Source organism: Nomascus leucogenys, chromosome 1a (assembly GCF_006542625.1).
Source record: "Nomascus leucogenys isolate Asia chromosome 1a, Asia_NLE_v1, whole genome shotgun sequence".
In the NCBI taxonomy this organism is placed as follows: Eukaryota; Metazoa; Chordata; class Mammalia; order Primates; family Hylobatidae; genus Nomascus; species Nomascus leucogenys.
This window is the reverse complement of record NC_044381.1, coordinates 336,402-360,663: the sequence shown is the minus strand read 5'-3', so window position 1 is coordinate 360,663 and position 24,262 is coordinate 336,402. Positions and strand designations below refer to the sequence as shown.

Genomic DNA, 24,262 nt, shown 5'->3' with positions numbered 1-24,262 from the left:
CTCATAGTTAGAGGAGTATTCAATAGCATTATTAAGGTTTTGGACTGAGGTCAGGAATCAACTGAAAAAATTACCTTTAAAATTAAGCAAAATAATTAGATGAATATTTTCTGATTTTTAAATAGGTTTCCAGAATTTCTGGCCAAGTCACTATTGCTCACGATATTGAAGTTGTTGTATTATTTCCAATACAGGATGACTTTCCTAAATCCCTGTTGATAGAGTTAGAGATAGAATCAGGAAGAAATACCAGGTCTCATACTACATGGTCATTCATTCCATTAATCAATTCACAGTAATAATGCAATCGTAAGAATCTTGGTAGAGTTCCTTAGAATCCTGCTTCATAAAGTTAGCTCTCTAAATAGCCAGTGGGCGGTCTGGTTTGACACTTCTCTCTGGAAACCTAAGGCTGTTTGCTTTTGGGCTTTACAGAAGTGGCTCAATACCAGGCTCATTAATGGGAAAAGGGTCATGTGTATGGATACATGTGTGTGGACATTTATATGTAGATGTGTGATCACTTTTGATCCACTGTTTGGCTTTACCTGTCTTCATCTCCCCTGCATTACCAGAAACTGACTTTGCACTTTCACTTACCACCACCTCCCTGGGAGGCAAACTCATTTTCCACTCTGGATTTCAGAGCTGAAGTCTGAGAAGCAGGAAAGGAGAGACTGGGATTACCCTTCCCAGATCCCATACTAGCCTGCTAGTTACAGCGGTATGATGCTGCCCCCTATACAGTGATTCGTACCAGTCAGATGAACGGTTCTTTGATCTGTTCTTCTGTCCTCCACCACTGGTCTATCACCCCATCCTGAACTTTGTTAATACAATATTTCTGCCAGTTATTGTTCAGGCATTGAGAGTCAGGGAAACTGTGTTCTGGTCCTTGGGTTACTTAATGTCTTGAGACCTTAGTTTCCTCATCTGTAAAGCGGGAGGGCTGGACTAGATGTATGTTCCTCCTGCTCTGAGCTGTGAAGCGTCTAGGATGCCAGGAGAAAACTAGACCCAAGTCACAGGGTTCTAAACAAACCATACAGTAAATCTCTCAGTAATGACCAGCCACATCTGGAAGAAGCAGGCTGGGAAAACAGCTGAAGAATAATAGATATTTGTTTTATTTGTCAATTATGCCTCAGTAAAGCTAAAAAAAAATGGATACTTCTGTTATCAAGGAATTATTGCACTTGATTCAAGGCTGATATTAAACCATAACAGACTCACTCAAGGTGGGGGGGGGGTGAGAGAAACAAAGAGATTACAAAGCTGGAAGGAGGGGTTCATTTGCAGAGAACTAAGGGAGTATCCTTCAAACACAAATTGGAAGCCAGAGATCTCTGAAGATAAGGATCATGAAATGTTGTTATTCCCTAGACAGAATGTATCCCACGTTTTCCACCAGCGTTGTTTTTGGTAAAGAAGGGTAAGTGGAAGGAAGTGATGAGGCTGAAAAACACCATTTGCTTCAATTCAGCCGGGAAGGATCCGCTACCTTTTGGTTCCTATTAAGTGAATTTTAGCTTTAGCTTTCATGATAGCATTTTCCCAAAGGAGTCCTTTAGATCTGACCCCTACCCTCTTCGCAGCTAGACTGACATCAGGTGACGTTGCAAGTGCCCCCAGCCCACTCAGCGCTATAAGTAGGAATTGGCCCTCAACCCCGTCACAGCGCTCTCCCATGACATCCCCCAGCTTCTCTCTCCTAGGACCTCCTTGCGAGCCTACCCCTACCTGTTGGGTAGGTCTTACTTCCTGGGAACACCTGCTGTCCTCAGAATGGGAGCAACCGACGCCTTAGAATCCTGGCCTGTCTCTTCCTGGGGAAGGGGGCGCCTGCGCTCAAGTGCCGGCTTCGCCGCCTCAGGCAGACTCTAGCGGGCGGGCGACCAGACGTAGCTGAGTTCTGTGGCCCGGGGAAAGGGGACGCCCTATCCCCACAGCCCTGTTTCGCAGGCCTTCAAGACGCTGAGAACAGCCGGGAACCCCCGGACTAGCCCTGGAGTCTTGGAGGCACCCGGCAATTCCAGGGGCCCACCCCAACCCCGCTCTCAGTCTGGGCCAGCGGCGGCGGGACGGGCGCCGGGTCCCCACACACCGGCTGGGACGCCCAGCCCACTGCGGCTGAAGCTCCGGCCGCTGCCGCTCCCGGTGCTGCAAACCGGTCTGGCTTCGCTGCAAGGCGTGCGGGGATGGGGCAAGTGGGTGGAGAGAAAAGGGGAAGAGCCTGGGCGGCCGGCGGGCGGGGCCTGCAGCCTCCCCAGCCTCCCCAGCCTCCCCGGCCGCGGCAGCCGGCTCTCTCTGCGCCTCGCTCCGACTCCGGCGCGCACCAAGCGGGAACCCGCGCCCGAGCCCGGGGGGCGCCGCTGCCGCTCCTCTGGGTCCCCGGTTCCCGGTCTCCGAACGCGCCGCGGCGAGGCTGCGCCCGGCAGTGGAGCCGCTGGGAGCTGCTGGGCTTTGGCGGCCGCTCGCTGCTCCGTCTGGCCGGAGGAACGGCGGGGAAGGAAGGGGAAAGCGGGGACACACACACTCGGCGCGGCGCGCGCGCACTGCACACTCGTGGCCGCGCGCCCCCGCCAAGGCGCGTCCGGAGCGAGTTTGGCCCCGCGGCTCCAGCCCCGGCACCTGCCCGCCCCCAGCGTTGCCCCCGGCCCCGGCCCGCCCGCCGCGCCCTCCGCCCTGCTGCGCCTCCCGCCCCTCCCGCCCCTCGCCTGCACTGCTCTCCCTTCGCCGTGGGGAAGCGACAACGTCCCGATAACTTGCAGACTGTGGCGCAACTGGTCTTGGTAGCGGAGGCACCCGAATGCTGCCCGGGTGAGGTAAGTTTCCTGTGCGTCCCCGGCCCCTTCCCGCTAGACCCTTCTGAGGGGCTCGCGCTTGGGGGCTCTGCATCTCTGCGGAAACCCGTCGGTCTCTCTACCCTTCCACTGTGCCTGTCTGCGTTGTGCTGGGGGTGACGTGGAGAGGGCGCCCGTGGCCACCGAAGCGGGACCTTCGTTCCGCGGGGGCACAGCTGCGCGCTCCCAGCGGGCACCCACCCGCTCGTCACCCGGATCCCCGGGGCCGCAGTGACACTCGGAGATCCCTCTGCGTTCGCTTAAATAGGAGTCCTCTCCCCTCTTCAGGGGAACCTGCAGAGTTTGGCAGCGGAAGGAAGGGTCTGCCACCACCATCCCCCGGTGCCAAACGGCGGTGAACTTGTTAGGCGCCCTGGTACCTCAAGAGGGGCTTGCGAGTTGGTGTCTGCTCATTTCTGGCGCTGGAGCCGGATTGAACAGGTGCGGTGTGGCTCCAGTCTAAATGCAGCAACAGACTTCTGCGTTTCCCAGGCTTTCTCCCCCAGCCTGGTCAATGTGACGCTTCAACATCTGGGGCAGGGGCTGGGAGTGTGGGGGCACTGGGGAGGGAGAATGCCCGGGTTTGATTTACTATGCCGGTGCCAGGAGTCGCCAGAAGACAACGAATGTCTGCTTATCTGGCATCTATGCAGATGAGTGTGTTGTCATTTCTTATCCCCCCCCTCCCCCGCAACCCCCAGCTCTCTTGTCTGGTGCCCCGCGTGGTTGAGTAGAAACCTGTTCCGGAGAAGTTGTTTGGGCAGATTGATTAATTCTTTCATCGAATCTACTAAATCAGGGCTCTGAACAAGGCAGTCCTAGTTACTCTGATGCTTTTTTAAAGGGAGCGTGTTGCAGACCAGAAATAACACCCACTATCACTACCTCTCTGTGACATTCTCAGATGCAGGAGGCCCTAGCTCTAAGGTGAATGATCCTTAAGGGACCGGTAGGACCTCAGAATGTGTTAATCTCGTGCAAGGAAGAAGCGGTCTCTGTGTCCGTACTTCTTTCTGAGTCTCGGTTTGGGGAACCCCTTTTGTCCCTCTAATGAAGCACATTCAGCCAGAGACTTCTCCCCTGTTCTGCGAAGAGACTGAAGCGTTCTGCAGCTGCTGGAGTGGAGAAAGGCGAAAGGATTGGTTTCATTAGGACTCTAATGTGATGAAGTAGAGTAGTGTTCATGGAAGCTTTGCTAGAGCATTCCCAGCTGAAAGGAGACCCTGGGAGGAAAACCTTAATCGGCCAAGTGTAAACCAGTGGGAGGTTGAGTGAGTTTCATGTGTGATCTCTGAGCGGAGGGAAACGGTGGTTCTGATATGGTCCTGTGGGCAGAGACTTATGAGAACTGATGAGAAAGCTGGTGAGTTTGAGACTGATGTATGATGACATCTTACCTGAGAAGGAAAACTGTAAAGCACTAAATGATAGAACCACATTACATTTTTGTCCACGTTAAGACTAGAGAGATTTAATAATAACACCTTACATTTGCATCAGTGTCTTGCAATTTGTTAATTCTTTTGAGTGTTCTCACCTAATTCCAAACATTTCTGAGGGAGGCAGGGCAAAGACTATTTACCATGTAAACGCAGAAGGAACGTGAGGCTCACAGATTCAGAGATTTATCGAGGTAACAAGTGCTGGTATTAGTATCACAGTTAGGTTTTCTGTCGTAACCAGGTGCCTGCTCTGTACTGATATAAGGTGGTGTTTTAAATGGCAGAGTTCTTCTGCATTTTTTGTGGTCTGCATAGTCTCACTGTAAATTACTGTTTACATTTTACAGATGAGGAAACTGAGGTTTAGACAAGCAGTGGGAGTTTTCCATGGATTTATATCTAATTTAGTGGCATTTACAAGACTAGAACTTGGATCTTCTGATGTCCAGTCCATTGCTTTGTGTATTCTGCCATCATTTCAGTTCTGATAGCAATGAGGACACATCATGGAAACTGCAATACACAAAGGACTGTTAAGCATGCCCCCAGTGACCTGGGTTCTAGTTCTGGGACTACATTTGGCTGTATGACCTGGGCCAAACCATATCACCTCCAAGTCTCAAGTGTCTCACATATAAAACAAAACGTTTGTATGAAATTATGTGTTTTCTTTCCAACTTTAGCATTCTGTGATTGCTACAAACCGATGTGTTTGTAATCCAATGTTACCATTTGCTCTAGAGGAAGGACACCTTTTTACCCTACATCATCTAAGAGACCTAGATAATTACTTTTTCACCTTTAGTTTATCCCTTCCCACCTTTACTACATACCACTTCATCAAAGGAATGAAACTTAACAAGTGTGTTTTAGCTTAGCATCTACAGTATATTGTTTAGTTTACTGTTTGACTTGAAAATATTCTGAGGGGCTGAAGTACTGTAAGGTACATGTCAGAGGTTACTTGAATATTCTATTTGTAAGCTCATAACTTTTTTTTTTTTTTTAGCTTTGTGGTTTGCATAAAGTAAGTACTCAGTAAACAGCTGCTGAATTAATGAAGGGGGTGAATGAAGTCATTCATAAGGAAAACATATGCTGTAAAACATAGAAAGCATCTTACCATGTAAATTCCCAACACATAAGATAATTTGCCTACAGGCACGTGCCTCCTGAAGCTGGCGGGTACAGAGCCCATTGTTGCTCTCTTTTCTGAGTGCATCATATAGGGAAGAGCTTTTCTTTCTCCCTATAGACAATAGACTCATGTCATCTATGTTATGCTCTTTTGCTTGCCTACCCCTTTAGTTGTTAGTAGTACAGCTGCTGAAAGATACATTCCTAGAAATTGACTTGTACCATTTTATGAAAGGGTATGTCTTGAGATGGAGAAACCAACCATTCTGTTTTTAAAACAGGGTATTGAATAAATTTCAGGAGATGCTAATACTGGCTCATGGTTTCAGAGGGGGAACCTAATTAACAAAACCAACCTAGTTTCTGTTCCTTTTAACAATCTTCTCTTTCTACTCCTCCTCTTTATATACAGACAAGTAGTGTTTTTATGTTTGGAAGAATGATAATAAAGAATACAGTCATCTTAAATATTATTAATGGATCTGCAATTTATATTGGGGATTGATGTATATTTCCTTCTGATAAAGAATTTGAATATTAATTAGTTTAGAAGTACCTTTTATGGGTAAGAAAACTAAAACTTAGGTGAATTGACTTACTTATGGTCACAAAGATGATAGCAGGAGGACCAAGATCAATGTGGAATTCTTAAAAAGGTTCATATTCAAGTTTGTCCCAGGAGTTCTTTGGTGAAGGTACAGTTTTGACTTTTAGAAATCATAGAGATTAACAGAAAAATTCTGTTTACTATCATTATTAGAGAGTTAGTACATTTGCAAATGGTTTAGCATTTATATGTTTAAGTTTTCTTGCCCAAGCAGATGCCATTAAAAATAATATACTTTTTTTTTCTCTTTACTTCTTCTTTGTTTTTTGAGTCAAGGTCTCATTCTGTTTCCCAGGCTGGAGTGCAGTAGCCCAACCATGGTTCACTCCAGCCTCAACCTCCCCAGGCTCAGGTAATCCTCCCACCTCAGCTTCCTAAGTAGCTGCAACAACAAGCACGCACTGCCATGCCTGGCTAATTTTTGTATTTTTGGTAGAGACAGGGTTTCACCATGTTGCCTAGGCTGGTCTGTAACTCCAGGATTCAAGCAATCCACATGCATCGGCTTCCCACAGTGCTGGGATTACAGGTGTGAGCCCCTGCGCTCAGCCAAAATGTTTGTTTTTATCTATTCACTATGATTCTTCTGGCTTATATACATCACCAGACTCAGAAATAATACTTTGCTCCAATCAGTGCTGGGAGAGAGGAAACTATTCAAATAGAAACCAAAGACCTGTAATCCCATGGGAGGCTAAGGTGGGAGAATCACTTGAGCCCAGGAGTTTGAGACCAGCCTGGGTAACATAGCAAGACCCCGTCTTTACAAAAATAAAAAATTAGCTGGGCATGGTGGCACGTGCCTGTGGTCCCAGCTACTTGGGAGGCTGAAGTGAGAGGATCACTGGAGCCCAGGAGTTCGAGGTTGCAGTGAGCTATGATCGCACCACTGTACTCTAGCCTGGGTGACACAGCAAGGCCTTGTCCCAGAAAAGAAAGGAAAAGAAACACGTGTATGCTGGTATTTTCAACTTCTCTTCCTGGTATATAAAGCCAGAAGCCAGAGGTAGCCTTGTCATGCAGCTGGTAAAGTCATAAATATGTATACATTGAATTTGCATTTGCATTTTGCTTATACTTCTCTTAGATGGTGAGTCAGAACATTTAATATCCTGGAAATTTTTTTTTTTCCCCTATGGCCAGAGCCTTCAGTAGATTCTGTAAAACATCAAGTCCTAAATGTATGTGTTGCTGAAACATGTTCTCTTTGTATCAAGTGCATTAAGGGGAGTTGGAAGGAGTCCTTCATTTTTTTTTAGAAGGTGGCCAGTTGGAACTGTACATTCTGTAGCTCTACTGTTCATTTGTGGTCTTATCAATAGAGCAGGATGTGTTACTTTTTGCTGAGTGCCAGGGAACTGGGGTGGGAGGAAACCTAGGCTTCTGTCTTATTTTTTTTCTTTTTAAAAATCAACTTTAAACTTAATTTATTGATGAAATTTTTGTGGTACTGTGTCGCAAACAATCAGCTGCTGTTGACAGAGAATTGTATTTAGTCAGGTTCCTTTTAATACATAAGATTAGGTCAGGGAAAACAGGCTTGGTTTTGTACATTCTATTCTCAATTGTATTTACTTCTGTATCGCTTCGTCAGAGGTGTATAAAGGAGATGATCACACAGGAAAACACAGGAATCCTGCCCAAACTAGATTACTCTTGGTAAGATTTGAAACAGAGTGACTGAGACAAGGTTGCATGTTCAGTAAGCTGACAGTGCCTTGGTATTATCATTTCAAGTTAAAACAAACTAGCACTGGAATGAACAACATGAAGTGTGTGTTCTTGCAGGAAGTCTTCTGTATTGTTTATGGGACTCAATAAACAATGAATATGTAACATGTTTGGGTAATTTACACGATGGATGCACAGTAAGTTCTTGAGACTCATTTTCTGTAATATTTTTAGAAAATCAATTTGAAATTGCAATGAAATATAAAGCCTTGAGTGTTTGGTATTGCTCCCGGTTTTAAAATGGGTGTGTATGTCTTTCAGTGGAAGTTCAGGCAAGGGTTAGAATTGCAAGTACTGGGGGCCCAGAGATTATAATTATCTTGAATTGGAACTAAAGTTCAGACAGGACTGCAGAAAGTTCATTCAGTTTGTAAGAGAAAAGGTGATATTTAAGCCTTCACCATTCAGTCATGCTGAGCAAGGGGTTTGTGGGGGAGGATAAAATTAGAGCGAGCCATAAAAATGTGCTTTCCTTGCTTCATAGACAGACTTAAGGCATGCAATGGATTCAACATGTTTCATAGTGGGTTTTTAATTTAATATACACTCTTTTCTTTCTTTTTTAAACCATGTCCGTCATTATGCTCTCTGGATCACTTGATCATATGTTTGGTAATAAAGTAAGGAAACAAAACAGCAACAACAACTAAAAAGCAATGCAACGACCTCCTTGAGGGATTAGTAAGCACATCATAGGTGTTCAGCAAATATTTGTCAATGGAAAAGGTTAAGCATCATATGTTTTATTTATATTTGTATTCTTGGAACTTGGCACTGTGTCTGGCAGATGGTGAGGATTTAATAAGTGTTTACTGAACAATTTATATATCCAAATGAATATCACTCTTCAAAATCTTGGGATATTCCATAATTATTCTAATGATTCTATTATTTTTCAAACCATTTTAGAAATATTAGGCAGTCTGATAGATACTAATGTTGATAGTTTATAGTAGTCCTTTTTTTAAATCATAAATTGTATTTATTCACTAGACTACAACTTTTTTAACCAAAATTCCTAGGAATAATTTTGTATTATTTCTCTTCTTTAGGAGAAAAATAAATATTAAATATATTGTGTTTTTATTTGAAAGTATCCAATAAGCATAGTTTTCAAATGCCCAGAGTGGCTTAATAGTGAGTTTGGTTCAGGGTACAGAGACAAGAATGGACTTTAAGCTTCTCTAAGTTAATCAGCTTAAATATCACCTCCTCCTGGGGACTTTTCTGTTCTTCCAACCTAAAGGAGACCTTTTCCATATGTTTTGTTCACTTGTCACAGGGATACTGATATAGTTTCGATGTTTGTCCCTTCCAAATCTCAGGTTGAAATGTGATTCCCCATGCTAGAGGTGGGGCCTGATGGGAAGAGTTTGGGTCATATGGATGGATCCCTCATGAATGGCTTAGTACCCTCCCCGTGGTAATGAGTGATCTCTTGCTCTATGAGTTTATGTGAGATCTGGTTGTTTCAAAACGTGTGGCATCTCCTACCCCTCCCTTGCTCCCTCTTTTGCATGACTCCCCCTTCACCTTCCGCCATGACTGTAAGCTTCCTGGGGCCCTCTCTCACCAGAGGCAGATGCTGGCACTGTGCCTCATATACAGCTTGCAGAACTGTGAGCCAAAATAAAACCTCTTTTCTTTATGAATTACGCAGCCTTAGGTATTCCTTTATGGCAATGCAAAAACAGATTAACACGGATACTTATTCATTTATGTATTTCACTTGTTTCCCTGTGCCCAAACTCACATTCAACCCAAGATTATAAACTCTTTGAGGGCAGAGGCCATGGTTCATAGCACTGTTTTTCTAGTGTTTGGTACATAGGAGGTCCTCAGTAAATATTTAAATGAATACATGAATAAGCCCCATCCATCCTGTGGAGATGAAGTGGGTCATGATTTAGGTTACTCAAGCTGAATCAGACTGAGAGGACAGTGCTTACGTGTTAGCTATGGCAGCCCCTTTACAATGATGACTGAACCCTTTAGGATGAGAAAACACTTGTTTAGGTGATAAATTCTGGCATGATTATTAAGAAAACACTGTCTCCATTTAAAGACTGATTTCTTTCATTTACTTAGAAATGAATAGTAGTGAACAAACAAGAGGAAATTATCAAGCACAAAACAAAACGTTCCCACACTGTTAAAATGGGCTCTAAATGTACCTAAATCATAAACATATTCATTCCTAATTAAGACACTTCGGTGTTCATATACAAGGCAATTCCTATGATGCCTCACATAAAGTTGGTATTTGAGCTGGTATTTATTTGAACATCAGCTACATCAACAGTCCCAATACCGTGGAAGAAGCCAGGGCAGTGACTCTCGAAGTGCGGTCCTTAGACCGACAGTCATCACTACCTGAGAATGTGTTAGAAATGCAGATGAGGCCAGGTGCGGTGGCTCACAACTATAATCCCAGCACCTTGGGAGCCTGAGGCAGGTGGATCACCTGAGGTCAGGGGTTTGAGACCAGCCTGGCCAACATGGTGAAACTCCATCTCTACCAAAAGTACAAAAATTAGCTGGGCATGGTGGCAGGTGCCTGTAATCCCAGCTACCTGGGAGGCTGAGGCAGGAGAATTGCTTGAACCCAGAGGTTGCAATGAGCCAAGATCGCACTATTGCACTCCAGCCTGGGCGACAAGAGTGAAACTCTGACTCAAAAAAAAAAAAAAGAAAAGGAAAGAAAGAAAAGAAATGCAGATGAACTCTGTGGATGGAGGACAGGCCTTCAGGTGATTCTGCTGCATACCCAATATTGCCAGTACATGGTAAATCTGTTGCTCCAAGTATAAGCCTCCTGAAGTGTTGTTCAATATTCCCAGGTAAACCCAGGATGTGTTGAGGGAATGCTATCTGCCTGCTCCTTCAGAAATATGAGGGGAGAAATGAAAAATTCTCCCTCTGCCAGTCTTGGCATTTCTCAGAACTGTGTGCATCACAGGAGAGCAAAGTATTGTGAATGGATTGGGTATCTAGGACTTTAGATACAATATGAAAAAGCTTTTGGTAGTCGTAGAGCCTGCCAAGTGATGGATATTATGGGGTATACAGAAAGTGTTAATATAAACCCTTGACAGTCCTGGCTGTCAAGGAGGCTGACTGTACTGAGAGCTTACTCTGTTCCAGGCACTTCTCAAGTGCTGTTTCTTTTCATCACCATGTGCCTCCAAGCTGCAGCATTTCTTCACTGAAGAGAAGGAAATGGAAACCTAGTCAGGTTAGTAGTAACTTGTACCAGAGCACAGAACCGGTAAGGGATGGCACGAAGGTTCTAGCCCTGGCCTTTCCGACTATGAAGCCCATACTCTTTTTCTCTGTTTCATGGTGTAGCACCTCAAAGTATAGTTTTGAAATAAGAGATTTAAAAAGGAGAACATAAGTGAATCTCAAATTTATATCTCCCAAGTAAGTCTTTCTCTGAACTCTAGTTTGCATAATTGACATTGCACTTGGATATCCCAAAGGCACCTCAAATTCTACATGTTCAAAACCAGAATCATGATCTGTTTTCTCCGCATCTGATACTCCTGCTAGGTTCCCAGCTCTGTGGTGGGCACCGCTAGTCACCAAGTAGCACGATCAGAAACTTGGGAGCCATCGTTGGCTCCACCCTTTGCACACACCACATCTAATCCATCACCAATGTCTATGGATTTTGCTTCCTGAATATCTTTCCCATTCCATCTGCTTCTCATCATTTGTGCGGATTCTATCCTAGCCCAACTTGTCTCTCTGCAAGACTGAGCCAGAACCTCTCTGGTATCCTGAGTCCACTCTGGGTCTCCTAGAATCCATTCCCCATATTGTAAGCAGGGCACTTGTGATGGTTGGAGGGCACCTGAGGCTCTGCTGGCCAGATCTCTACCTTCTGCACCCCGCCAAGCCCTCACAGAAGCACACAAATTCTGGCCCCAGGGCTCTCCACCTCAGTGGCCGTTTGAGCTCTTGGACAGCCTCTGAGGACTTGTTTTTCCAAGTAGCTTTCTACCCTGATGTTTTTGCTCTCCTGGAGTTCAGTCAGAGGCAGGTTCGTAACTACAGTCAACTACTTTTAAAGGAACAGGATGGAAACTCCAGTATCGCTCTAGGGACTGACCCAACCCTACCCCAAATACCAAGTTCTTCAGTGTTCTCCGGCAGTTCCCGAGGTGCACTCCACTCACTCCAGCACAGAACCAAAGACTGCTCTACTTCCGCAATGGCTTATACACTGCCCCTGAGTTCCCCCAGGACCCTGCAACATCACATTTGTGGCCACCATAGCAGAGAAGTTCGCCACCTGTGGTCTAGGAATAAAATCTAAGCCTCTCCCAAAAGGCACCTGTCTCTGACTCTTGACTGTGGCTTATCCTGGCAGCTTTGAGGAAAAGGCCTGGGTTGCTTTGCATAACTGGCAGGATAGATAAAGAAACATGACTCAAAATCATTCTCTCTGTATTTCCTCATAACAGGAACCAGTTGACATAGGTGCAGGAAAATTTCCTGACCAAGGGATTGTGCCTGGGGCTGGGGGTGCTGGAGAGAGAGAAACACAGGGATCTGCCCCAGACTCTTTAATGGCCTCCCTTTGTGCCTGGAGTGAAGATCTGGGTCATTGACATGGTTCCAGGGCCCTGCACGGTCCTGGTCCTTCTGCCACTCCAGTCTCAGATCCACCACTCTGCCCCTTGCTGCTTCTGAGCCACACTTGCACCTGCCAGCTTCACACCCTCTGTGCGGCACACTTGTTGCCCCCTTTGGAGTGTTCTCAGCATTGGCTGACCACGCTTCAAGTCAGTTTTAAGGTTACTTTTGAAAGGAGGCCTTGGCCACCCATCCCCAGTCTAGGACAGGACCAGTGCTTCCCTCTCCAGGAGGGCTTGAACAGTGTGATTATTTGACTCGTTTCCTCACCCCCACCAGCTGCTAATCATCAGGGCTCATTGCATCCCCATAGTGTCGGCACATGTAGAATTGTCTTGAGTGAATAAGTAAATGAATACCAATACTTTTACCTTAAAAAAATTCTTTTTGTAAATTCCCAGTAAAGAAAGGAAATGCACAGAGATCATGAATGAACCACTTCATGTTGCCGATCCTGCCCATGAACTTGATCTTCAACTTTAATTACCACTGCCTAATTTCACCTGTCATGATCCGCATTTCTATAATGGTAGCTGCAGATATTATCCCCAAGGAAGGTTGCCCCAAAGGCATGATATAAAATGTTTCTGGAAGAATACCTGAGATACTAGTGTCTTTGTTTGCCTCTGGGGAGGTGAATTGGCTAGCTGAGGGGCATGGATGGGAGGGGAATTTTCATCCCATACTTATTTGTACCTCTGAATTTGGACCCATATGTGTGGATTACTTATTTTAAAAATTAGAATTGTAAAAGTAGAAGGAGGGAAAGCATAGCAAGAGATGTGAAGGAATGGGAATGATTATTTAGAGGAAAGAAGATGGACATGCAATTGAAAGGGGGTTGTCCTAAAAAGAATTCCTGTCTTCAAGGTTACGGCCAGTTACATCTGACTTGCTCTGCACATCTGTGGAGAACTATATGGCTTCAACTTAAAAGGGATGCCATACCATATAACTTGACTTAAAGAGGTTTGCCTGATCTCTCCCCTCACAGAATATAACATTTAATCTAAATATAAAAGCTAATAGTACCTAATTATTTAAGAGGGAAGAAGTTGTTAAAGAAGAAGTTAGTTGGAGGCTAAAGCATTCTCCTTGAAGACATACAAGTGCCCAAGAAACTTGAAAAAATGCTTATCGTCACTAATCACCAGAGAAGTGCAAATCAAAACCACAATGAGATACCATCTCATACCAGTCAGAATGGCTGTGATTAAAAAGTCAAAAAATAACATATGCTGGGAAGGTTCAGAGAAAAGGGAGCGCTTATGCGCGATTGGTTGGTTTGCAAATTAATTCAGCCACTGTGGAAAACAGTTTGGAGATTTCTCAAAGAACTGAAAATAGAATTATCATTCAACCCAGCAATCCCATTACTGGATATATACCCAAAGGAAAATAAATTGTTTTATCAAAAAGACACCTGCACTCACACATTCATTGCAGCACTATTCGTAATAGCAAAGACAAGGAATCAACCTAGGTGACCATCAATGGTGGATTGGATGAAGAAAATGTGGTATACATACGCCATGGAATATTATGCAGCCATAAGAAAGAACAAAATCATGTTCTGTAGCAACATGGATGCACCTGGAGGCCATTATCCTAAGCAGATTAACACAGAAGCAACCAAATACCACGTGTTCTCACTTATAAGTGTGAGCAAACCATTGGGTACACATGGACATAAAATTGGGAACAGTAGATACTGGGAGCTCCAAAGGGGACAGGGAAGGAGGGAGGTAAGGGTTGAGAAACTACCTATGAGGTACTGTGTTCACTACTTGGGTGATGGGTTCAATTGAAGCCCAGTCCTCAACATCATGCAATATATCCAGGTAACAAACCTGCATGTGTAACCCCTGAATCTAAAATCTAAAAAAAAAATTCTCTTTTATGATCCAGGTATTTTTAGAATAGAATAAGAGACTGGACGGTAGCATCCTATGAAAACTGGTTAATATAAGTTGGCATAACCCAAGCTTGCATTTAATCTTTGCACATAGCTTTTCCAGTTAGTCAAACTGGAACTGTAAATAAGAGAAAAATACCAACTTGTCTTAGGTGGTTCAGGCTGCCATAACAAAGTGTCAAAAACCGGGTGGTTCATAAACAAAAACAGTTTATTTCTCATAGTTCTGGAGGCTAAGAATCCAAGATTAGGTGCCAGCATGGTCAGGTTCTGGAGAGGGCTGTCTTCCAGCTTACAGATGGCAAACTTCTTGTAGTACCCTCACGTGACAGAAAGAGGGAGAAAGAGCTTTCTGGGATCTCCTTTATAAGACTCCGAATCCCACCCTCATGACCTAATCACCTCCTAATACCATCATCTTGGGATTAGGATTTTGATATGAATTTTGAGGGGGACACATTTGGTACCTCGGATAGTCCTTTGTGACGTAGTTAGTGTGCTATAAGAAACACATCCTGTGTTGAAACCTAGTATATACATAGACATGTAAATAATAAATATAACAGAAATAAAGGTTTCATGAAACAGTACTTAGCCATACCACATGAAATGTCCTCTGTTATTTTCTGTTGTGTTCCCTCCCACCTCCAACTTCCACCATACACTGGTCATGAGTCACTGAATTGACTTTACTCCCTATTGAAGGGCAGAGACCTGCAATTTATTTAGAAAGCATGAGTGCAATCTGCCTTTCCCCTGGCACTGGCTATGATGTGTGTCAGCCCAGAGGTGTGCATTTACTGAGGAGCTGACAGGACTCCACATACAGTGCTCTGTCCACTCCTATGAAACCACAGAAAGTTGTGAGTTTAAAACCCCCTGAAGACTCCCTTTGCAAAGTTTTAGTTTATCAAGAAGGCATAGTGAAACTTGGAGAGTAGACATATGATAGAAGTTTGAGTTGGACAAAAGTGACTCAGATGGCTGCCTTGTCTGTCATAAAACATACATAAGCTTCGATCATCAAACATGGCCTTTAAACTGGGAAATGTCTATATTTTTTGCTATAGTGTTCACCCTAAATTTCACACTAATTTATTTTAGTAAGAACCTAAATACTGTGAGGAAAACAATCTCTGACTTTAAAAGTATGTGAAGAATAATTTGACAGTGTAGTTTTTTTCTTCCTGAAATTCCTTCAGACATTAAGCCTGCTCATTTTCATTGGCCACTCAAGCACAAAATTGAAGGGGCTCAAAATAGGGAACCCCTGGCTATACAGAACCTTTGGGCAGGCTGTTTTACTTCTAGAATACATTTCCTGATTGCTTGCTCCTTTAACTGCCAGCAATTATCATGGCCAAGTTTTGTATAGAAAATTTTCCCAACATTGTCTCATCTGTCCCTGATTCTTTAAAAGATTATACAGAACAGAGTGTATCTTTTATGCCACTATAAAGTGATAGATTTAGTATTCATTCAGGAATGCAAGGCTCTTTGCCCCTAAACCAAATGGCCCTACTTTGCTGTCTTCTAAAATCTTGTCTGCTTTTTCTTGATAATTTTTTTTTTTGGCCCTACTTCTGTGGCTTTCAGCAGTGAGCCCCTTCACTCTCATTGTTGGCTATTGAAAGTCCATTGTGATTTTGGGAACCGGATAACCATACTGTCTGAAATGTGTTTGCCAGATAGACTCATATTATCCATTGAAACTGAAATTTTAAAAAAGAATCAAAAGTAGTTTTTGAGGGAGGTCTTCAAGTGTTCTATTGGTAAAGCAAGCAAGCTTTAGTTCTTTCTTGTTCGCTTCATTCATTAGCCAATAGCATGTTTTCTTCTGCCCTGTTTTTGGGTTGTTCAGATAAAGTGATACCTTTTCGGGCTGTGATAGGCATGCTTTCTTTTTTCTTTCTTTTTATAACATATTGATAATGTGTTTACTGTATTATGGTCTAAAGCACGATTTCATCGACTTTTTCATTTAAGTTAAACATAGTGGCAATTGATGAGTGTTTTGGTAACAGCTTTATTTGCAATGCTTTATGCCTTTAAAGGTTATAGATTACTGCATTTCTCTTTTCCTTGGAGAAACTGCATAGCAAAGTTCCTCAGATTTTCCTGATTTCCATCTTCCATTGGAAAACAAATTCAATAACCACAATAAAACAAGGAAGCTGAATACTGAAAAATTAACTTATTTTTAAGGAGTGATGTGAACCAGACTGTTCTTAGGTTTACGACTGCATTATATGGGAACAAAAAGAAGCAATGGTGTCATTGCTGTGGCAAGCTGTATTTAAATGATGCCCTTTTATTTTTTTCAAGATGTGTTGTTTAGACTCAGTTGTGAAGATTATGGAAACTGGAACAAATGGGAAATCAGTCTCTCCTGCTAAGGGTTAAGAGAGAAACACGACTTTTGTTTACATTTGTTTATAGGAAACAGAATGGAAATTCAGCTTTTAAGATGTATGTACAGTTGGGCTTCATTATTTAGTTTAGCAGTTTCTCAGAAACTCCCTCTCCTACATGACAATTTCTAATGCAAACATGATGCATCATTTCATTTTGTGTAAACTTTATAGAAGGAATAGTGTTTTCCACATATGTCAAAAAACTTCTGGAAGCATTTTAGAACCGAATGCTAAGTATCCTACACATGTGCCTGGAAGCTTTAGAAATGATCAGCAGCAGCACTTTCTGGCCTTACATTTTTGTTTGTTTCTTCATTTGTCCGCCTCCTACTGAAACGTGAAGTTTCACAAGAGCAGCTTTGTTCCGCTTCCTACATTCTCTCCAGCACCGAGAACACTGTCCCGCGCAAAGACAGCCTGCATTATCATTGTTGAATGAACTCATTCTTTTTTTTTTTTTTTTTTTTTTTTTTTTTTGAGACGGAGTCTCGATCTGTCGCCCAGGCTGGAGTGCAGTGGCGCAATCTCGGCTCACTGCAAGCTCCGCCTCCCGGGTTCACCCCATTCTCCTGCCTCAGCCTCTCCGAGTAGCTGGGACTACAGGCGCCCGCCACCACGCCCGGCTAATTTTTTGTATTTTTAGTAGAGACGGTGTTTCATCATGGTCTCGATCTCCTGACCTCGTGATCCGCCCGCCTCGGCCTCCCAAAGTGCTGGGATTACAAGTGTGAGCCACCGCGCCCGGCCTGAATGAACTCATTCTTAAGCTATAAAAACAAATTCTTAAGCTGTAACTGTTTTTCCGTGGACTTCTGAGCTCCTCCTTCCTTTACAAAATTTCAGTAGCCTAGCATCTAGCCTTGCCACTGCTTCAAGTTCCTTCCCCGAGGAGCAGCCTTGTTTGTTGCCAGATTACAGTCTTTTTTCTGTCTCTTGCTTTTCACACCTGTGACAATCTAGACCGATTTAATAACCCCACACCCCATGGCCTCTTTGCTACTCAGCTGATTTTTTGATCCCAACTCTTACCTCTTTGAACAAACTCTTTACTTGCAGCTGTGCAGTCACCTTTTAAAAATTCAGTCCACCTTCCCTCCCAAATACTGTTTTTATCAAAGACACCCTCATTTTTTTTAACCCACCTTTGAAATTTTAGCAATCTTTTTACTTTGGTCATCTCTGTCTCTGTGCAGCTACAGATTTTTTAAAACTGTTCTCCTCTATTCTCACCTCTGTTTCCAGATACGTCTCTTACCGGGGCTGGTGTAGAAGCTTCCCAAATAACTTCCATACCTCCCTATCTACCCGCTTTAAGCAATTATAATACCTGCTGCTAGAGAATGATTTTGTCACTGCCGTGGCAGGAAATCCTTAGATCCTTTACCATGTCTGAAATCTGAAATGCTTTCGTTTGGGTACATTCTGGCCCTAGTTGACTGTTGATCATTTTCATCATCATCGTTGTTATTGTCATAGCTGTATAGCAGTGACAGCAGCTACCATTTCTTAAACTCTTACTTCATACCAGGCATAACACATATGAAGCATGACATCATGAAGCTTGTTAGTGCATTTTGGAGCTGTATAATGTGATAATGGGTAGGGTATCTGTGGGTGGAATAAGATACGGCTGGAGAGGTGTATCAGGCCAGACCACAGACATCTTGTCAGCTGTGCTAAGGAGTTTGAACATTTCTTCTACAGGCAATGAGGCAACAACTAGAAGAGTTTGATGGAGAAGTGATGAGCTCATATTTTGTTTCATAATGGCAACATGAGCTATAGTTTAGGGGATGAATTAGAAGGGTAAGAGACTGGAGATAGGGAGACTAATCACAGGAGAGATGAAAAGGACCTGAAGTAATGTAGTGTGGATAGGGAAGAGTGAGTAGATTTGATATTCAAGAGGGAGAATTTCTAGGACTTGATGACCACCTGGATATGAGTTTTGGGGAATAGTAGTAGTAGATGATTCTCTGGCTTTTGGCTTGAGTGGCTGGAGAGATTGGGGAATGATGCTCAACTGAGAGAGAATACCAGGTAGAGGCATTGTACATATGGTAGCAGAGGCAGGAGGGCTGTGATGATGAGTCCTATTTTGGACATGCGTTTGAGATACCTGGGGGCTATCCAGGTAGGATGTGGCTGTAAGATCAGTCCGTGGTGGAGACACTGGCTGTGTTATGGTCATATCATCTGGGGTGTGGGAGAGCATGAGATTGAATGAGATTGAGATGCAGGACATGAAGGTGGAGAGTCTAGAAAGAAGCTGTGTGTAAGTGTGGAAGAAGCCATGATGAAGACACAGTATTATGAGCTCTTGCCAGCAATTAAAGCCATGAGACTAAATGAAATGTTCCTGAAATTGTATAAGAAGAAGACAGAAGATCACTTCTTGATCTTCACTTACAATTTCATTTCCCTATAGCGTGGCTCATTCTGTTGTTTTCTTTTCTCTGTGTAAGGAAATGGCATCAGATTTTCATGATAGCACGTACAGCCTACTGTTCTGGAGGGCCTCTCCGAGCCCACTGATCCCCACTCTACCTCCCTAGAAGTGATTTCTCAGGCACACATTCTCTTTGGTCCTCTTGCTCCTGTGACTCTTTGGGAACTTTCCCTGGAGGCTTCTGTTTCATTTGTTCTCCGCTTATCTCTCCAAGCAGATTCAAGTCCTGACGGCAAGGATCATATCTTTGCCTGCGTTGTCTCCCCCAACCAAAACCTAACAGCTCTTTCTTTATTTTTTATTTTTATTTTTTGAGATGGAGTCTCCCTCTGTCACCCAGGCTGGAGTGCAGTGGTGCGATTTTGGCTCACTGCAACCTCCACCTCCCGGGTTTAAGCGATTTTCTTGCCTCAGCCTCCTGAGTAGCTGGGATTACAGGTGCCTGCCTCCGCGCCAGGCTAATTTTTGTATTTTTAGTACAGTCGGAGTTTCATCATGCTGGCCATGGTTGGCCAGGCTGGTCTTGAGCTCCTGACCTCAAGTGATCCACCCGCCTCGGCCTCCCAGAGTGCTGGGATTACAGGTGTGAGCCACTGCGCCCAGCCCTTAACAACTCTTTCTATACTCTAGACTCTAGCTGCTCCTGCTGCTTTTTTTTTTTCCTTTTTCCTCTTTGGAGGCTCATTTGCTGACCATGTTGTAGTTATTTTTATTTCATTTATTATAATTATTAATTTATTAATTTTATTTATTGCCGTGTATGTATTTATTATTAATATATGATATAATATATAATAGTTGTAGATATGTTTGGGGTACATGTGATATTTTGATACCCGTATGCAGTGTGTAATGATCAAATCAGGGTAGTGAGGATATCACCTCAAACGTTTTTCTTTGTGTTGGGAACATTGTCATTCTTCTAGCTATTTGAAATATACAATAAATTATCATTAACTATAATTTCCCTACTGTACTGTAAAATACTAGAACTTTTCCCATCTATCTAACTGTGTTTTTGTATCCTTAACCAATTTCTCTTCATCCCCTCCTCTCCCCTACCCTTCACAGCCTCTCATAACTATCATTTCATTCTCTACCTCCATGAAACCCACATTTTTAGCTCCCACATTCGAGTGAGAACATGCAATATTTGTCTTTCTGTGCCTACCTTATTTCATGTAACATAATGACTTCCGGTTTCCACCAGGTTGCTACAAATGACAGGATCTCGTTCTTTTTTGTAGCTGAATAATATTCCTCTGTGTGTGTGTGAGAGAGAGAGAGAGAGAGGGAGAGAGAGAGAGACATTTTATTTTTGCATTCATCCACTGATGGACACTTACATTGATTCCATGTGTTGACTATTGTGAATAAATGCTGTAGTAAACAAGGGAGTACAGATATCTCTTTGATACACTGATTTCGTTTCTTTTGGATATATACCTCACAGTGGGATTGCTGGATCAAATGGTAGTCCTATTTTTTTTTCTTTTGAGGAACTTACATCTTGTTTTCCATAACGGCTGTACATCTTTACATTCCCACCAATAGTATACAAATATTGCCCTTTCTCTACATCCTCTCCAGCATTTGTTACTTTTTGATTTTTTGGTAATAGCCATTCTTACTGGGGTGAGATGTTATCCCATTGTGGTTTTGATTTGCATTTCCCTGATGATTAGTGATGTTGAGCATTTTTTCATATACCTGTTAGCCATTTGTATGTCTTCTTTTGAGAAATGTCTATTCAGGTCTTCTGTGAAGAATATAATTGCTATTTTGGTAGAGATTGCATTGAATCTACTCTGTATAGTGATGTACAGATTCAATTGTTAAATTGATACACAGATTTAATTGTTAAAATGTTAAACATTTTAACAATATTCTTCCAATCCCTGAGCATGAGACATCTTTTCATTTTTTGTGTCCTCTTCAATTTCTTTCATCGATGTTGTATAGTTTTCCTTTCGGAGCCTTTCACTTATTTGGTTGAGTTTATTACTGGTATTTTTTTGTAGTTATTGTAAGTGGGGTTGCTTTCTTGATTTCTTTTTCGATTTGATCACTGTTCACATATAAAAATTCTGATGACTTTTGTATGTTTATTTTGAACATAACTCTTGAAAGTGGGTATGCTTGTCTTGTTCCAGATCTTAGTGGAAAGGCTTTCAATTTTCCTTCTACTACTTTTTATTGATTATTTTTATTCTCCTCTAGAAGAATAAAGAAACAAAGTGAACAACTCAAATTTTATACAGGTTTATATCAGTTGATCTACCTCAAACTAAAAGTGCCTACTTAAAATGTGTTTGTGGCTGAATGTTCTATTTCTGACTTAAAAAAAAGAAAAAAAGTGAATTAGCAAGAAGATCTACAACACCCAGTGCAGAATTCTTGTCATTTATCGTTCCCACTGTTTTAAACTCTATAGAAGAAGAATATATCTTTTGGCAGTTCCACTACACCTATGATGGCTTCTCCTGAGCAGAGTTTATCTCCTGGTCTTATTGGTCAAACTTCCTGTGTTTTAAAATGGCATTTTGCATACATTTGCACAATTTGAATTTGGATGCAGTGAGAGCCCTTATCCAAGAAACACGGATTCTGTCTGACTCATCTGGCCTCTCTGCTAACACTTTGGTGCACCCTGGTCAAGTGACTTGACCCTATTTGTGCATTTTTCTTTTTCTCATCTATGGAATGAAAATCTAGCCACTGGCTCCTGACCTCATTCAAAGGCACGTTGTGAGGCCAAATGAACTGAGGACCTTTGAGGTCCTTAGAACAAAAGCATTGCACACATTAGAGAATTTATTTTGTAAGAATTGCAGAAAGAGATCAGGCTCAGGGTAGCCACCATTGTAGCCCACGAGTAAGCAAATATGAGCCAAGAGGTCCCCATAAAGGAGAATTCTCTCCCATCCCTAAGGCCAAAGATATGAGTGGGACACTTTGCTAAAGTCTGATTAGAGTTCCAGAATTTAAACATCACCTTCAGCATGGATGAGGAGAGCGGCATGCTTTTATCTTTAAAAAGAGACGAACCCTGAATGTGGACGTGTATTGAAGAAAGCAAAACTCATACTTACTTGTTAAAGAAAAATAATGTTAGTGAACTGCAAATAATTTGTGTGAGAGGGTCCAAACTGGGACATAATTCTCTAAGTATTAAATAAGTTTGTTGCTTATTCCATTTAGTTTGTATGGTATGTGATAGCCAACTTATCATATCTTCTGAGTGCCTAATGCTCTGCCTTGCATACAAAAATGATTAGTGTTTTATTTGGTGCTGCCCATTTAGATGTAATATGAGAAGCTCCTAGAAGTCACCCAGAAAACACTTTTAACACCTATAGAATCTTTCAATTTGTTTGACTTTAACTGGACATTTCTCAAATGCTAATGAAAATCTTATTTAATAATAGAAATATTTAAACTAAAACGGTGTGATTGGATTGTTTGTAACACAAAGAAAGGATAAATCCTTGACGTGATAGGTATCCCATTTACCTTGATATGATTATTACACATCATATGCCTCTATCAAAATAATCTCATGCGCCCCATAGAAATATACATCTTCTATGTACCAACAAAAATTACAAATTAAAAAAATCGAAACGATTATAGTCTGATGACCTATACCAAACGACAGAGGAATCTGACTGGAATTACCTGACCAAAAATGAGGGAAACTCATAGAGTATAACACCATTGGCATAAGTGTCACAAAATTGGATCTGTAGTCATGACATTGGATTTATAATAAGAGCCCCAAATCTTAATTCTTTAGTTAGCCTGGCAGTGAATAGAGTGGCATAATCATAATCATACAGGTGCTGTTTCTCAGTTTTCTGCTTTTAGAATCAGATTGTGGACTAAGCATGGCAGACTTGGTTATGATTGCAGGCTACAGTACAAATATTAGCAACCTCAACAAAAGAAAAAGTGTAGTTGGCAGGAGGTAGGATGTGGCATCAGGGAGGAGAGGGTGCTAATATCCTCATTTCTTAAAATAGCAAGATAAGCTATAGCTGTTAAAAGTTGCTGGAATTCCACAGTGGTTGTGCCATCTTGCATTCTCATATGAGAGTTTCAGTTGCTTCAACTGTTTATCAACACGTGGTATGATCGTTCTTTTGAATTTAGATATTCAAATAGTTGTGTCATGGTGGCTCATTGTAGCTTTAAATTGCATTTCCGTGATGGCTAATCATGTTGAGCATCTTTTCATGTGCCTATTTGCCATTCTTACATGATTTTTGGTAAGGTGCTAAACTCTTGTATTGATTCTAGTAAAGTGTTTTTTTTTTTTAAGCACGCACCTGTTTTTTACATAGACAATCATGTTGTCTATGCATAAAGATAGTTTTACCTCAGAACAGGTGTTGGCAAAAACAGAAATGAAGACTTTAGTACTTAACGTTAGAAATAAATTAAACAGAAGAATTAGAAGAATATATTAAACTTCAGGAGGAGGCCAGGGCAGTGTGAGGAGAACCCTTGATATGGGTCAAGACCTAGAGATTCAAGCATGTTATCAACAGTTGTAAAGATAACTATCAAGAGACTAAAACAAAATTTGAAGAACAGTTGCCTTGGGAGAATGAAACTAGTGGCAGGGATAGGAAAAGCAAGAGTTCATCACTCTCACGAAGTCTTCCATCTGGTTTAATTTATTGCCTTGCACATACATTTCCCTGAAAAAAGTAAATTATTGGCATATTGGTAATTAGGCCATAAAGATAAAAACAATATGAAGTAACTATAATAGATAGAGGGTAAGACTGAATAATATAAAATAACGAATATGGGGAAGTGGTCTATGTTTAGAGTTATATAAAGAAAAGAGGGGCCCTCAAAAGACAGTCAGTGCTGATAAACACTTGACACTTACTTAGGCTCTTGCTGCATTCTAGGTACATTCTAAACAATAAACATGTGACACTTGTTTAATAATCACAGCAACCATGGAGTGGATACTATTATCACCATTTAATAGAGGAGGTAAGGAGACCTAGAAGCACTGATACTAAGTATGTTATTTGAGGTGACACAGTCAGGTTTCAGAGCCAGCTGG

The 24,262-nt window shown here is 42.3% G+C and overlaps 1 protein-coding gene across 2 annotated transcripts in view; it reads left to right on the top strand.

Moving 5' to 3' along the window:
* Positions 1 to 2,252: 2,252 nt before the first annotated feature.
* Positions 2,253 to 24,262, top strand: part of PIP5K1B (phosphatidylinositol-4-phosphate 5-kinase type 1 beta) — a 307,597-nt gene continuing 285,587 nt past the window's right edge. Inside the window, exon 1 of one of the 2 annotated variants that reach the window (XM_030822532.1) lies at positions 2,253 to 2,825. The gene's annotated coding sequence lies outside the window, so the exon portion shown is untranslated. The remainder of the gene's footprint in view (positions 2,826 to 24,262) is intronic. The other variant, XM_003273866.3, reaches the window with a different exon arrangement.